Source organism: Pongo pygmaeus, chromosome 6 (genome assembly GCF_028885625.2).
Source record: "Pongo pygmaeus isolate AG05252 chromosome 6, NHGRI_mPonPyg2-v2.0_pri, whole genome shotgun sequence".
Lineage (NCBI taxonomy): Eukaryota > Metazoa > Chordata > Mammalia > Primates > Hominidae > Pongo > Pongo pygmaeus.
In genome coordinates, this window is record NC_072379.2 from 73252727 (window position 1) to 73265435 (window position 12709).

Below are 12709 nucleotides of genomic sequence, written 5' to 3' on the forward strand. Positions count from 1 at the left end.
AGATGAATTCTGACTGATGACATTGAGTGCATTGCAAAATATGTTTTTAATACTGTGACAGGCTCAAAATCAAATAGACATATCTTTTTTTAAAAGTGTTATGAAGTGTAATTTTTCATAGGTAAATTGTCTGTTGGCATGTGATTATCATGAGCCTCAGGCCCTAAACTGAAAGGGTTCATCAAGGAAAACAATAAGCTCCTTTTTACTGGACTCCAGGGAATGAATTTGTAGAGTAGAGTTTGTAGAATGAGTTTGTAGAATAAAATCAGACAGTACTAACCAACAAATAAAAGGTTTGTATTCTAAATGGTATAGATGATAATATGGGGCTCAAAGTGAAAGGACTGGTTAAGAGTAAATATATAATAAAAGCTAAAAATGACAAATTTGGACAATCAGACTTTGGATTTCTGTGTGTGCTGTACTCTCTTACAACAGAGGAGACTGTGGGCTTAAGTAAAACCTTTGTTAGAATACTGTGGACACTTTACACTGCTTTTAATTTTGTTCCATAGCATGTGCAGGTTGTGCACTGCACAACCCTAGGGGCACCATTTACTTTGCACGATTCACTTCATAGGATACTTTTCCAGAAGACAGCAGTGAGGTTTCATGTTTCAGCACATCACTGCATTTCAACAGATGGAAGCAGTGTTTGGAGGAAGGGATGCTTATTTTTATTTTGCACATAAGCCCCAGGTTACTCTTCAAAGGAATTTCATAGTATTCAATTAAATGCTATGGGAAATTTTTCCTTTTATTATTTTTGCTTTGATGTCAAATTGATAAAAACTTGAAAACAGATTGGAAAATAAAGTGGACAGTTCAGCCTTGACAAGCACACATATCAGAAAAGAGTTGGTCTTAGCACCAAGGGAAATGTGGAAATTGAAACCTCTCCAACCTTTTAATGTGGCATTCACAGAAGAATAATCAAGAGAAAAAATTAAAAAGAAAGAAACAGAGTTAACAAGATGTATTGGGCAAAAATGTTGCATAAAAACCTTCTGAAAAAGGACGCTTCAGAATTTTCTTGCCTTATAAAGACTGTTGCTGAAAAATGCTCAAAAATTTTAAAAAAGTCTATGTTTAAATAATACTATTGTTATATGTATATCATATATAGATGAAACACCATGCAATGTATCCATCTCCCATGATATACTGTAATACACATTATATGGCATATTATAGGCTTTGTAAAGGTCTGCAACAATGAAATCCTTAATAAACCCAGTATTTCTGACATTATTTTGCTTTACAATATCTTTTTCCGCCAAAGATCCACCTAGTCGCATCCTGTGGAAAAATGATGTGGGGAATTTGTGTTGGAAAGCACTGTTTTCATGAAATTCTACATATAAGAATATAGACTATATATGTAAAATCATGTATAGATTTAAAGTATTTCATCAAATATATTTGGCCATACTTATTTATGTTTAAAGAGTTAAACCTAAGAAAATGTAATGAATATGGTTAGGAAGAAGGACATTGACTTGAGAGGTGGAAAGAAAACTATTTTTTATTTTAATCATTTTGGACTCTTAGCCATCTTTGCCCTTAGAGTCTGGGTAAAAGAACTTCCACTTAATTAACTGACATTGTTGATCTGAATTAATGACAAGATTCCTAGCACCTGTTTCCAGCTTTCTCCAGGGAGCCACTTGAGGGGAAAGGGCAGATTGAGAGAGTCTCAGTAGGGTAACTGAATCCAGGAGGTAGGGAAGAGGCTAATTTCTACTATAAGACCTTCATTAGTCATCTGTTGAATGTCAGTTACTGAGCTTGGAATATTGCTTTAGGAAGAGGTGAAAATATCCTTTTTAAAATAAATCTGCTCAAATGTGCCTGACTTAAGTTTCCCTTTAACAAGAAACACACTTAAAATTTCAGCTAGTTCAGTCAAGTAGCAACGAAATAAATGTGAAAGCCAGCGGATTTTGGCCTCAAAAAAATCTCATTGTGCAAGAATTAAGAAAGAGGAAAATCAGTTGTTTAAAATGTATTTCAAGACTATTAATAGACGGAGCCCAAATTCTGACACTGATTCTCTTTTTTATTCCTTGTAATTAATTCTACTGATGGTAAGGACACATTCTCTTTCCACAGAACTCTAATTCTTTTAATGCCAAAAGACTGATGCTTTACTCACTTGGTGGAATTAAAAATAACTAAAGATCCAAAAAATATCTCAATTGCCTTCTGTAACCTCAAAATAACTCTTGACTATATCTCAATTAAAAAGCAAAACAATGAGAGAGACAGAAACAGTTTATGTCCTCAAGATCTTCCATAGTAAGAGCTCATTGCCATTTTTTTAAAGCAGTACTTATTGGCATAGATAAAACTGCTAGTGTAAAAGAAGTAATTAAATGCAAACTTTTGAGGCGTCAATATAGGTTTAGCTGTTTAAAGATTATTTGCCTTTACTATGTAGAGTTAAAAAAAATTTTATAACTGTTAAATTGCCCAAGGATATTCCCACTTATAATTCCATAGGGGAAAAGATACTGTTTTCAAAAAGTAAATAAAATTCCAGGAAACATATAAATCATAATAGGATAAGATAATTTATAGTAATTTTAGATATTGGTAGAAATAATTAGTATCAAAGTACTTTATTTTGAGATTGCAATATTTGAATAATTTTTAAATCAAAATGTTAATTTAGTTTTGGCCACTGGCAGTAAAGCAAATTAGACATTATAACAAATTATTTCATATACAAATAACTAGTATTTACATAAAATTAACATAACAGTTTGCATTCTGTTGCCGACCTGCTTATAAATGGTAAGGGTAATAGAAAAGAGCCTCTTCATTCTTCCCTATAAAATAAGACAGAGAAAATAATAGACTAAATACAAGCTGTGAATTCCTGTGAAGTTCACTTTCTCCTAAGGGCCTATGTGGTGCCAATCTGCAGCTGGCTCCTAAAATAAAAATTTCAACATTTAGCTGTGGATCCTGAGAGGTGCCAAAGAAAGGCCATTTTACTGATAGATACTTCCTGGTCCCTGGTGGAAAAAAATGTAAATAAATTTTGGTGTGAAACATCTTTAAGATAGGCTCCCAGGATTCTTACTGATTAAACAAAGTCATCAAGTACCCAAGGGAAAATCAACATTATTTAGACTAAGCAAATAATATTAAAATCAAATAATATTAAACCTCCACTCCCCCAAAATGAAGATTGAGTGGGGCAGCAATGAATGGATTAAAGAGCAAATGAGATGCAACTTAAGAGAGAATGAGTTATCTGGAAGATAGAGCAGAGGGACCCAGAAAGTAATACAAAGAATCACTAGATGGAAAAATAAAATGTTTAAAGAGATATGAAGTTGTATCATATATCTAATCATGGCACCAAAAGAAGAGAATAGAGAAAATGAGGAGAGGCAAATTTGAACAGAAAACAACATACAAACTGGGCATGGTGGCTCACAACTATAATTCCAGCACTTTGGAAGACTGAGGTGTGAGGATCGCTTCAGACCAGGAGTTTAAGTCTGGAGTAAGCCATGATCTTGCCACTGCCTCCAATCTGAGTGACAGGGTGAGATCCTGTCTCTTTAGGGGAAAAAAAAAAAAAAAAGATAATTTTCTGGGATTTGTTCAAAAGAATCCATAGATATTGAAGCAAAAGTCAAATAAATAAAATCCATATTAGATAAAATTTTGTGAAAGTACAGAATATCGATGTAAAGAGAAGATTTTAGCAAGCTCCAGAGAGAAAATACAGATGATTTTCAAACAAACTACAATAAATTAACAGTTGACTTTTCAAGAGTAGCTAGAAGTCACTAGAATAACAGTTTCATTCTAAGAAAACAACTGTCTACTTGGAATTGTGTATCCAGGCCAGGCACGGTGGCTCATACCTGTATTCTCAGCACTTTGGGAGGCCAAGGTGGGCAGATCACCTGATGTCAGGAGTTACAGGCCAGCCTGGCCAACATAGTGAAACCCCACCTCTACTAAAAATACAAAAATTAGCTAGGCATGGTGGTAGGCACCTGTAATCCCAGCTTCTTGGGAGGCTGAGACAGGAGAATCACTTGAACCTGGGAGGCAGAAGTTGCAGTGAGTGGAGACCATGCCATTGCACTCCGGCTTGAGCAACAAGAGCAAAACTCTTTCTCAAAAAAAAAAAAAAAAAAAAAAAAAGGGTATCCTGAAAAACTTATTTTGAAAAAAGAAAGTTTAAGGCAAACACAAAATTAAAATTAAGAGCTTACCAGTAATAACAGATTTAAGAAATCTTTGAATGTTATTCTTGAGGCAGAAATAAAATGATTTCAGAAAAAGATCAGAGATTGAAGTTGAAATGTTGAGTAAAGAAATATGTAAGTCTGTAATCTAAATATACCATTGCTGCATAAAATAATAATGACAATGGTTACTAATCTGTAGGATTTTACAACAGCAGAAGGCAGATAAAAACATCAGATGATCATAGCAGGTAAATTGAGAGACAAGGTGATGCTGTTAAAGTGGTCTGAGGTACTTGAACTTTTCGGGAGAAGGCTGTAATAACTTTAGACTTTCTTGAGTTAAAGACGGTTGGTAAAATTAAAGGCTAACCAATTACTGAAGTAATAGAATACATACATTAAAAATTATATGGCAGGAGTTAAGATTAAAAAATAAAAGTCAACATAAAAGAGGCAACAAAAAGTCATAGAAATCAGTAAATAGAAATAAAACAGATTAGTTGAATATAATGAATTATAATCAATGTAAATTTGCTATAATAATTACATTTCACAGTACATAAATAGCTGCAGCTAATGAGCAAATGTTCTAGTTTACAGAAGAATGTCAAGCTAATAAATATGCTAACAGTGATAAAAGAATGAAAGAGAATGGGACATTCCTATAGTGCCAAAATGGCATCATGACACCACACAGATTATTTTCTGATTACAAGAGGAAAAATGAAACTTTACACAAAAAAGATTAGTCTGTTGCTATCCTAACCAGTAAGTACCTAATCGTAGGACCCAAACATTATATGTCTCCTGATATGATGCCATACAAAATTTTAAACATTAGCTCTGACAAATTCTTGCCAAAACTGTTGATCTTCAATTGAATGAAGACTTTATCTCTAACATCCAGGACATAACAGGCAAATAGGAAGATCACCAGAAAGTAATCTGTTGATTCTAGAATGTGGGACATTGTACAAGACAACTGTTAATATTTATTCAGCAAATTGGTATCATAGAAAAGATTACTCTAGATTAAAGAGGGTTGAGGGACATAACAGCCGGATGCAATGTATACTCCTGAAGTGGACACTGACTTAAACATTTAAAGGAATCACGGAAATTTGGCTAAGAACTGGATGCGAGGTAATATATAAATTTTTTTTCTTTTTTTTTTTTTTTTTAGACAGAGTTTCACTCTGTCACCCAGGCTGGAGTACAGTGGCACCACCTCGGGCTCACTGCAACCTCTGCCTCCCAGGTTCAAGCCATCCTCCTGCCTCAGCCTCCCGAGTAGCTGGAATTACAGGTGCGCGCCATCATGCCTGGCTAGTTTTTGTATTTTTAGTAGAGGTGGGGTTTCACCATGTTGGCCAGGCTGGTCTCGAACTCCTGGCCTCAAGTGATCCACTCACCTCAACCGCCCATGCCTGGGATTACACGCATGAGCCACTGCGCCTGGCCATATTTTATTAAATGTATTACATGTTCTTTTAGTCAGGCTTCACCACAGAAATAGAACTAATTAAAGATACAGCTATATCTACATTATCTATATCTGTATGTATATCTGTGTCATCTATATCTACATCTATATTGAGGTAGAAAAAACAGAGAGCGAGAAGAAGGAAAACAGAGAGAGACTGAGGTTTTTTTTTTAAGGAATTGTCTTACCTGATTGTGGAGGCTGACAAGTCTGAATTCTGTAGGGCAGGCTGGCAGGCTGAAAATTCTGGAAAGAGTTGATGTTACAGTCTTGAGTCTGAAATCTGAACGGTAGGCCAGCAGGCTGAAACTGAGGCAAGATTTCTTTTTCTCTTTCTTTTTTTTTTTTTTTGAGACAAAGTCTTGCTCTGTCGCCCAGGTTGGAGTGCAATGGCGTGATTTCACTCACTGCAACCTCTGCCTCCCAGGTTCAAGCAATTCTCCTGCCTCCCAAGTAGCTGGGATGACAGGCGCCTGCCACCATGCCCAGCTAATTTTTTGTGTTTTTAATAGAGATGGAGTTTCGCCACACTGGCCAGGCTGGTTTCAAACTCCTAACCTCAGGTGATCCACCCACCTCTGCCTCCCAAGGTGTTGGAATTACAGGCGTGAGCCACTGTGCCCTGCTGCAAGATTTCTATATTGCAGTCTTGAGGCAGAATTCTTTCTTATTCAGGAAAGCTGTCTTTCTTAAGACCTTCACTGATTGAATGAGGCCTACACACATTATGAGAGGTGATCTGCTTTTACATAAAGTCAATTGATTGTAAATCTTAATCACATCTAAAAAAATACCTTCACAGTAACATCTAGACTAGTGTTTGACAAAACAACTGTGCACTACAGTTTACCCAAATTGACACAAAAAATTAAGCATCACAGGTGTTGTCCTAGTCAACAATACTATACCAAAATACCATAAACTGGGTGTCTTATGAACAACAGAAATATATTTGCCATAATTCCGGATGCTGAAAGTCTGAGATCAAGGTGCCAGCATGGTTGAATTCTGGTGAGGGCCCTCCTCTAGGTTACAGACTGCCAGCTTCCCATTGTATGCTAACATGGAAGAAAGAGGGTGAGAGAGGCCTCCGAGGACCCTTTTATAGGAGCACTAGTCCCATGCATAAGCACCCCATCCTCATGACCTAATTACTTGCCAAAGGTTCTACCTCCTAATACCATTGCATTGAGGGTTAAGAAATTAATGTATGAATTTGGGAGGCACACATTCAGTCCATAACAGGTAATAATTTTTTTTTGCATATAAAGAATGTTTTTTGAGATTTCAGGAATTTTGTAGTGGAGTATGCTGTTTGCTATTTTCTTTGAAGTATCCCAGAAAAGTAAGTGATTTTTTAAAAGATTGAATTTTCAGATTGGGTTCATACGAATCTACCTATACGGCATTTATAAAAGACACTTCTAAAACATATGGCATGGAAAGGTTTGAAGTAAAGGATTAACAAGATACACTAGGTAAATAATAATCTAAAGAAAGCTGAGTTAACTATATTAAGTAGGACAAAATAGACTTCAACTTAAAAGCATTATTATATACAGAGTCTCATCATGTAAAGGGCTTGATTTGGTAATATTATAATAACAATTATAAACTTATAAGTCCCTAATAAAAATAACCTCAAAGTATACAAAGAAAAATTGGAAAGAATTACAAAATGAAATGGACAAATTCTCTACCAAGGAAGGAGATTCCAACACATTTCTTACAGTCACTGATAGATTAATAAGATCAAAATTAGTAAAGATATGGATAAGATAAGCAAAATTATAAGCTTGATTTATTGAATACAGAATTCTCAGTATACGGAATATATGTCTTATTGTTCTGTTCAATTTGAAGTTTCTATGAGAGAATTATCTTATTTGTTATTGGAGGATACTTTTGGATCTGACACTACTGTTCAAATAGACCATGATTAGATATACCTGAGATCTTAGAATAAAGGTTTAATAATTATTCTATATTAAAATTGATTTTTCAGGTTACCTCCTAGGAGATGAGCTTCAAAATCAGGGTCAGTTTATGAAATGGTTTCATATAATGTATTGTAACTTTGAAAGAAACACTTCTAGACTTAAAATCATTTTGTTCTGAAGCTACATTTGTAAAACTTCCTTTTTTTCAAAATTAGATTATGATATCAGCCCAGGATAAATGAGCATTGCTCATCTGAATCTAAATTTGAATCTCTAAATTATATTGAATCTTAATAAGACTCAAGACTCCACTAATCTTAAGGAACTTATAAAATTAATGATTTATATCTGGACTCAAGACTCCACTAACCTTAAGGAACTTATAAAATTACTAAGAATTTTTGGTTTTATATGACTAAATAAATGATTTATATCTGGATTTTGGTAATTAAGTTTTTCATCCAATAAGGATCAAAGTAAGTGTTAGAATACTGATAGTGGGAATTATCATTTCCAATTCTTTCACATGCTTTAATATGTTTTATTTTCCAATGAATGGAAATATTGTGATGCATCAGCATGTTTTCCCACAGGAAAAACATTATTTGTGGAATGCCCTTTTCTTCATCCTGATTCCAAGGGTCATTCTACACTTTAGAGGTGCTAAACATTTCAGTTTCATGAAGTGCTAAATATTTAAATTTCATGCAGAAGCTATGTATGTATAAGTTTGGGTGTGCCTGAGTAAATGTATTTGTCTAATTAATAGCATTTTACCTATGAAGAAAAGTCCACTTTAGTATTTTAGGGTTTTCCTTGGTTATTAAAAAGTATAGATTTCTTACATAATGATTCCAATAAAGACATAGTGTATTTTGTCTATAGACACATAGATTCCTATATATACTTTTGTCAAAAGCTTTATGTTTTCTCTTATTTTGAAATACATAGTTTTTCTTATCTAAATTAGATGCTTTCTTAATTTCTAAGGCAGTTAAAAACAAGTATTATTCACTGACTTCTGTTTCAACACTCGGCACAGCATAAGAGCTTAAATAAAAGGTTGATGTGTTTTTTTGCCATCACTCAAAGAATATGAAGATATTTCCAGGTGACTCACATAGAAAGGAAGCACACAAATTCTCTTGCAGTTTGTTACTCTTTCTTTTATCAGTATTCTACATTTATACAAATTTAACTTTTTAATCTAACTTGTGGTGCCATTCACTGTTCTTATGAGTTCAACATAGCATTTGAATTCAAGAGTTAATACTTGCAAGCATGTTTATCTTGATGCCAAGAGTATAACTCATAGATTTATCTTCAGAATTATAGCAATTTAGTATACTAAGCCTGCCCTTAATGTTTATATTATAAGCAACAATAAAGTAATTATTCCTGTCCCTAATTTTATTTAGTAATAATCTTCTAGCAGCTTAGCAAATTATAAAAATAAAAGAAATCTGTAATCAGGGGATACATTATGCAACCATGTTAAATCACACTTTAATTTAAAAAAGAGCTCTTACTGTGTTTATGCAATTGGAAATTGCTACAAAAGAGGGAAAGATGAGTAAAGAGGAGTCACTGTTTGCAAGGACTTCTAGACGGAAAGGCAGACATACATAAATCTATGGAATATGCAATCACAATCATTAATAAGTTGCTCAGTGAGTGCATAAGAGAAATTAATTTGATATAGAGGAGCAGAAAAAATTTATGGAGAGAGGGATTTCCATTAAAATTTTGGATATCATGCAAAACTAGCTTCAGTTTTACATACAGGCATGAGAAATAGAAGAGATCAATATTCTGGAATATTTCTAGTGAGTAGAACTTAGAGTTAAGTTGAATGTGCTTATTTGTGCCCTTTAACCATCATCTAACTTTTCTCAGTTTTACTCATAAATCATTCTAATCAAAGTAACATGCTTTATCTAGTAAAATCTCAAGCAGAGGAGTCATTTCTCCTGCTGACATTCTGTTATTTCCCTTAGACTCAGCTAATGATGAGGTACCAGAGCCAGAGATATATCCTAAAATTTGTTAGCATAATTATAAAAAGTAAGCTTTCACTGTCTCACAGCTGTAAGTAACTCATTAGTTTCCAAACTTTGAAAATGGGATTTTGACATTTTTTATTTCTAAAAAGAGACCCATATCCTAGTATATCCTAGTATATAATATTTCATATGGCTTTTATATGTGTTTCAAATCTTGTGGAAAGAGAATATAACTTTGTTCTATTTGTAATATCTATCATTTTTTACTTGTGTAAAGTTGAGTCTTGTAATAGACTAAATTGTGGCTAAATGGATGACAGAAATACAAATTATACATCTCTGTTTCCCAGATTGAATGAAGGGGGAATTTGCAATGATTTTGATTAAATACAAGTTACTTTATATTTCACATATAGAAATCAAAATTTTGAGAATTAAAACACAGTGAAATATAAGGTAATATCTCTCCTAATTAAAATTTGATCTTTTCAGAAAGTAGTTAGGAATCTTTAAGATCATGATCATTTCATAGTAGTTCACATATATTATTGTACATTTCTGGGGATGTTACTGGATGCACTTTTTAAAAAATAAATCATGAATTTTTGGCAATTCCAGTAGACTAAGCTAACTGACATAGGCATGTCTTCAATCCCCTTTTAATATTATAGAGAAATATTACAGAAAATACAGCATGTGTATAAAAGTTTACAAAAATAAGGAACACTTGGATTAAAGAAATGAGGAATAAGGAAAGCCAAAATGGCAAGTTTGAAATGTTACCTTTGAAGCCTCTGGGAATTTTAGACTCAGAGTCTTTCTTGCAAGAGGCTGGAGCTCAAGTTATGCAGATGTGCTCTCTAGCCTCATGAGGGAGGGAAAATTTAGCAGAATAGAAAACACATGTAATTTATTGCTTGATGTATGTAAGTAGTGAAAGTAATATGGCTATGGTAGTAGAAAACCATACTACTATTTTTGTGCACCACTGATTTTCATTTGGTAGTACTTTATTTACAATTTCGTCATTATATTTAGATTAGATAGAAACTAATGTGTTTGCAGTTTCTTTCTAAATGGGGGTTATACTAAGAGGATAAATAGTCATCTTTTCTATGCTATAGATATTTATACTTAGAGATTTTTAAAAAAATTCCTTGAAATGGTGCTAGAAATAATCCATAAAGCCCTGTGAGATTGCTTCTTTTTTCTTCATTTCTTTAAAAAAATTCTATATTTATAAAAGGATGCTGGAAGAATGAACTACAAAGTACTGACTGCGGCTTTCTTTTGCATGGGGACATGGATTGTCAAAGGAAAAATAGGGTTATACTTCATATACATTTTTATTCTTTACATCTTTATTAAAAAAGAATGTATTCATTGATATTTGTTATACAAACAAAACAACAAAAACATACACATTTAAATCATTCCTTGTAAAAACATAAACTAATACTTTTTTGTATATTTCCTATTATTCTATAAACCTTAAAATCAAGTCAAAGTTATTATTCTATGAATACTAATGCATAATAAATAAAAATAATTATTCTGTGATCTTGCAAGTCAAGTAAAAATTCAGTGGTTTATATCTTCAAACCTTGCATTGAAACAGACTAGAACTACTGTGTAAGCTTCCTCCGTTGTATGGAAATACTGCTCTATTTTATATAACAGTCAAGTGAATATCAAACTACCTCTAGATGGTTTTAGGAAGATTAGTAAAAACAAAGTGAGGAAATAAGGCCAAATGTAGACAAACCAAATTTTAAAAATGGAGAAAGAGGCTCAACTTAAACCCCTTTTGTCCAGTGGTTTTACACCATGGTTCACAGACCTCCCTGGGGTCTTTGGATATAACTAAGCATATTAACCTAAGGAAAACACAATCATTAAAATTTCTAGTAGGAAACTCTATATAACTAGACCTCTTAAGATATGTATAATTATATGTTTTAGTTTGCAGCTATCCATTCTCTACGTTGTCTATTAAATCAAACATCATCAGGTAATTAAATCATGGAATTTGAATATTTTCAGATAGCAACAACCAACTGCACATTCATTGTACCTCCTTCTGGGGAGAAAAAAGTACCTTCCTTGTTTGTGGCAAACCAAACAATTCAATATGGAAACATATGAAAAACAATAATTTTTTGGCTGAAACTCTTATTTAGAATGTTTTAATGACTATTGTGGCATTAAATTGATCTTACTATAAGAAAGCAACAGTGAAGGTCATGATTTGAAAACTGCATAAAGAACTAATTGCCAGCCATGAGTTGGCAAAAATATGAAACACAATTATACTTAACAGGTAAATAGAAAAGCATAGCTGCTTTCTATAGCAAGATTATGCTCTGAGTGAAGGGAACCAAAGAAATCTAGTATGCTTGTATGTGAGTAACACTTCATATTTAGTGCTTTCATAGACTTAATCTTGATCTGAGCAACATTTTGAGGAAGGAAGGGCTTATTGCCCTGGAGTACCAACAAGGAAACCAGATAAGAAATACCAAACAATCCTTCCATGGTTAGAGTGCTAGGAAGCAGTAAAACCGAAGTAGCATCCATACCTCTTGACACTTAATGTAATGTTTTCCAGATGCTTATATTGTAAGTCTTGGTGAAGCAAAACCAATAGGCATTGGGAAGGGACTATCATCAGGGCCAAAGTGCAGAATAGTCAAGATATGAGGAAATTCAACTTTACCTTTCTTCTGCTGCTGCTTATTTATTAAATTTGAGAGCCAACTGGATGTAGTAGGATTTTAAAATAGGAATGTTTCCATTTTACTTTTGTGAACTCTCAAGAAAACCAATTTTTGGCACCACTACCCCCCTCATTGCAAAATAAGGTGCTAGCTAACCATGTGGTAATGACAAAACAAATATGCAGGAACTAGTTTTGGGCCCCCTTAATACTTCAGTCCCACAGAGAACTTAGAAGAAGTGAAAGAGGTCAGCAGGTTTGTTGACTGTTGGTTGGCCATCCAGAAGATTATATTTATGAGAAGTGATAGGTGCTAAAATGGCTTTGTTATTGTCTTGAATATGTCA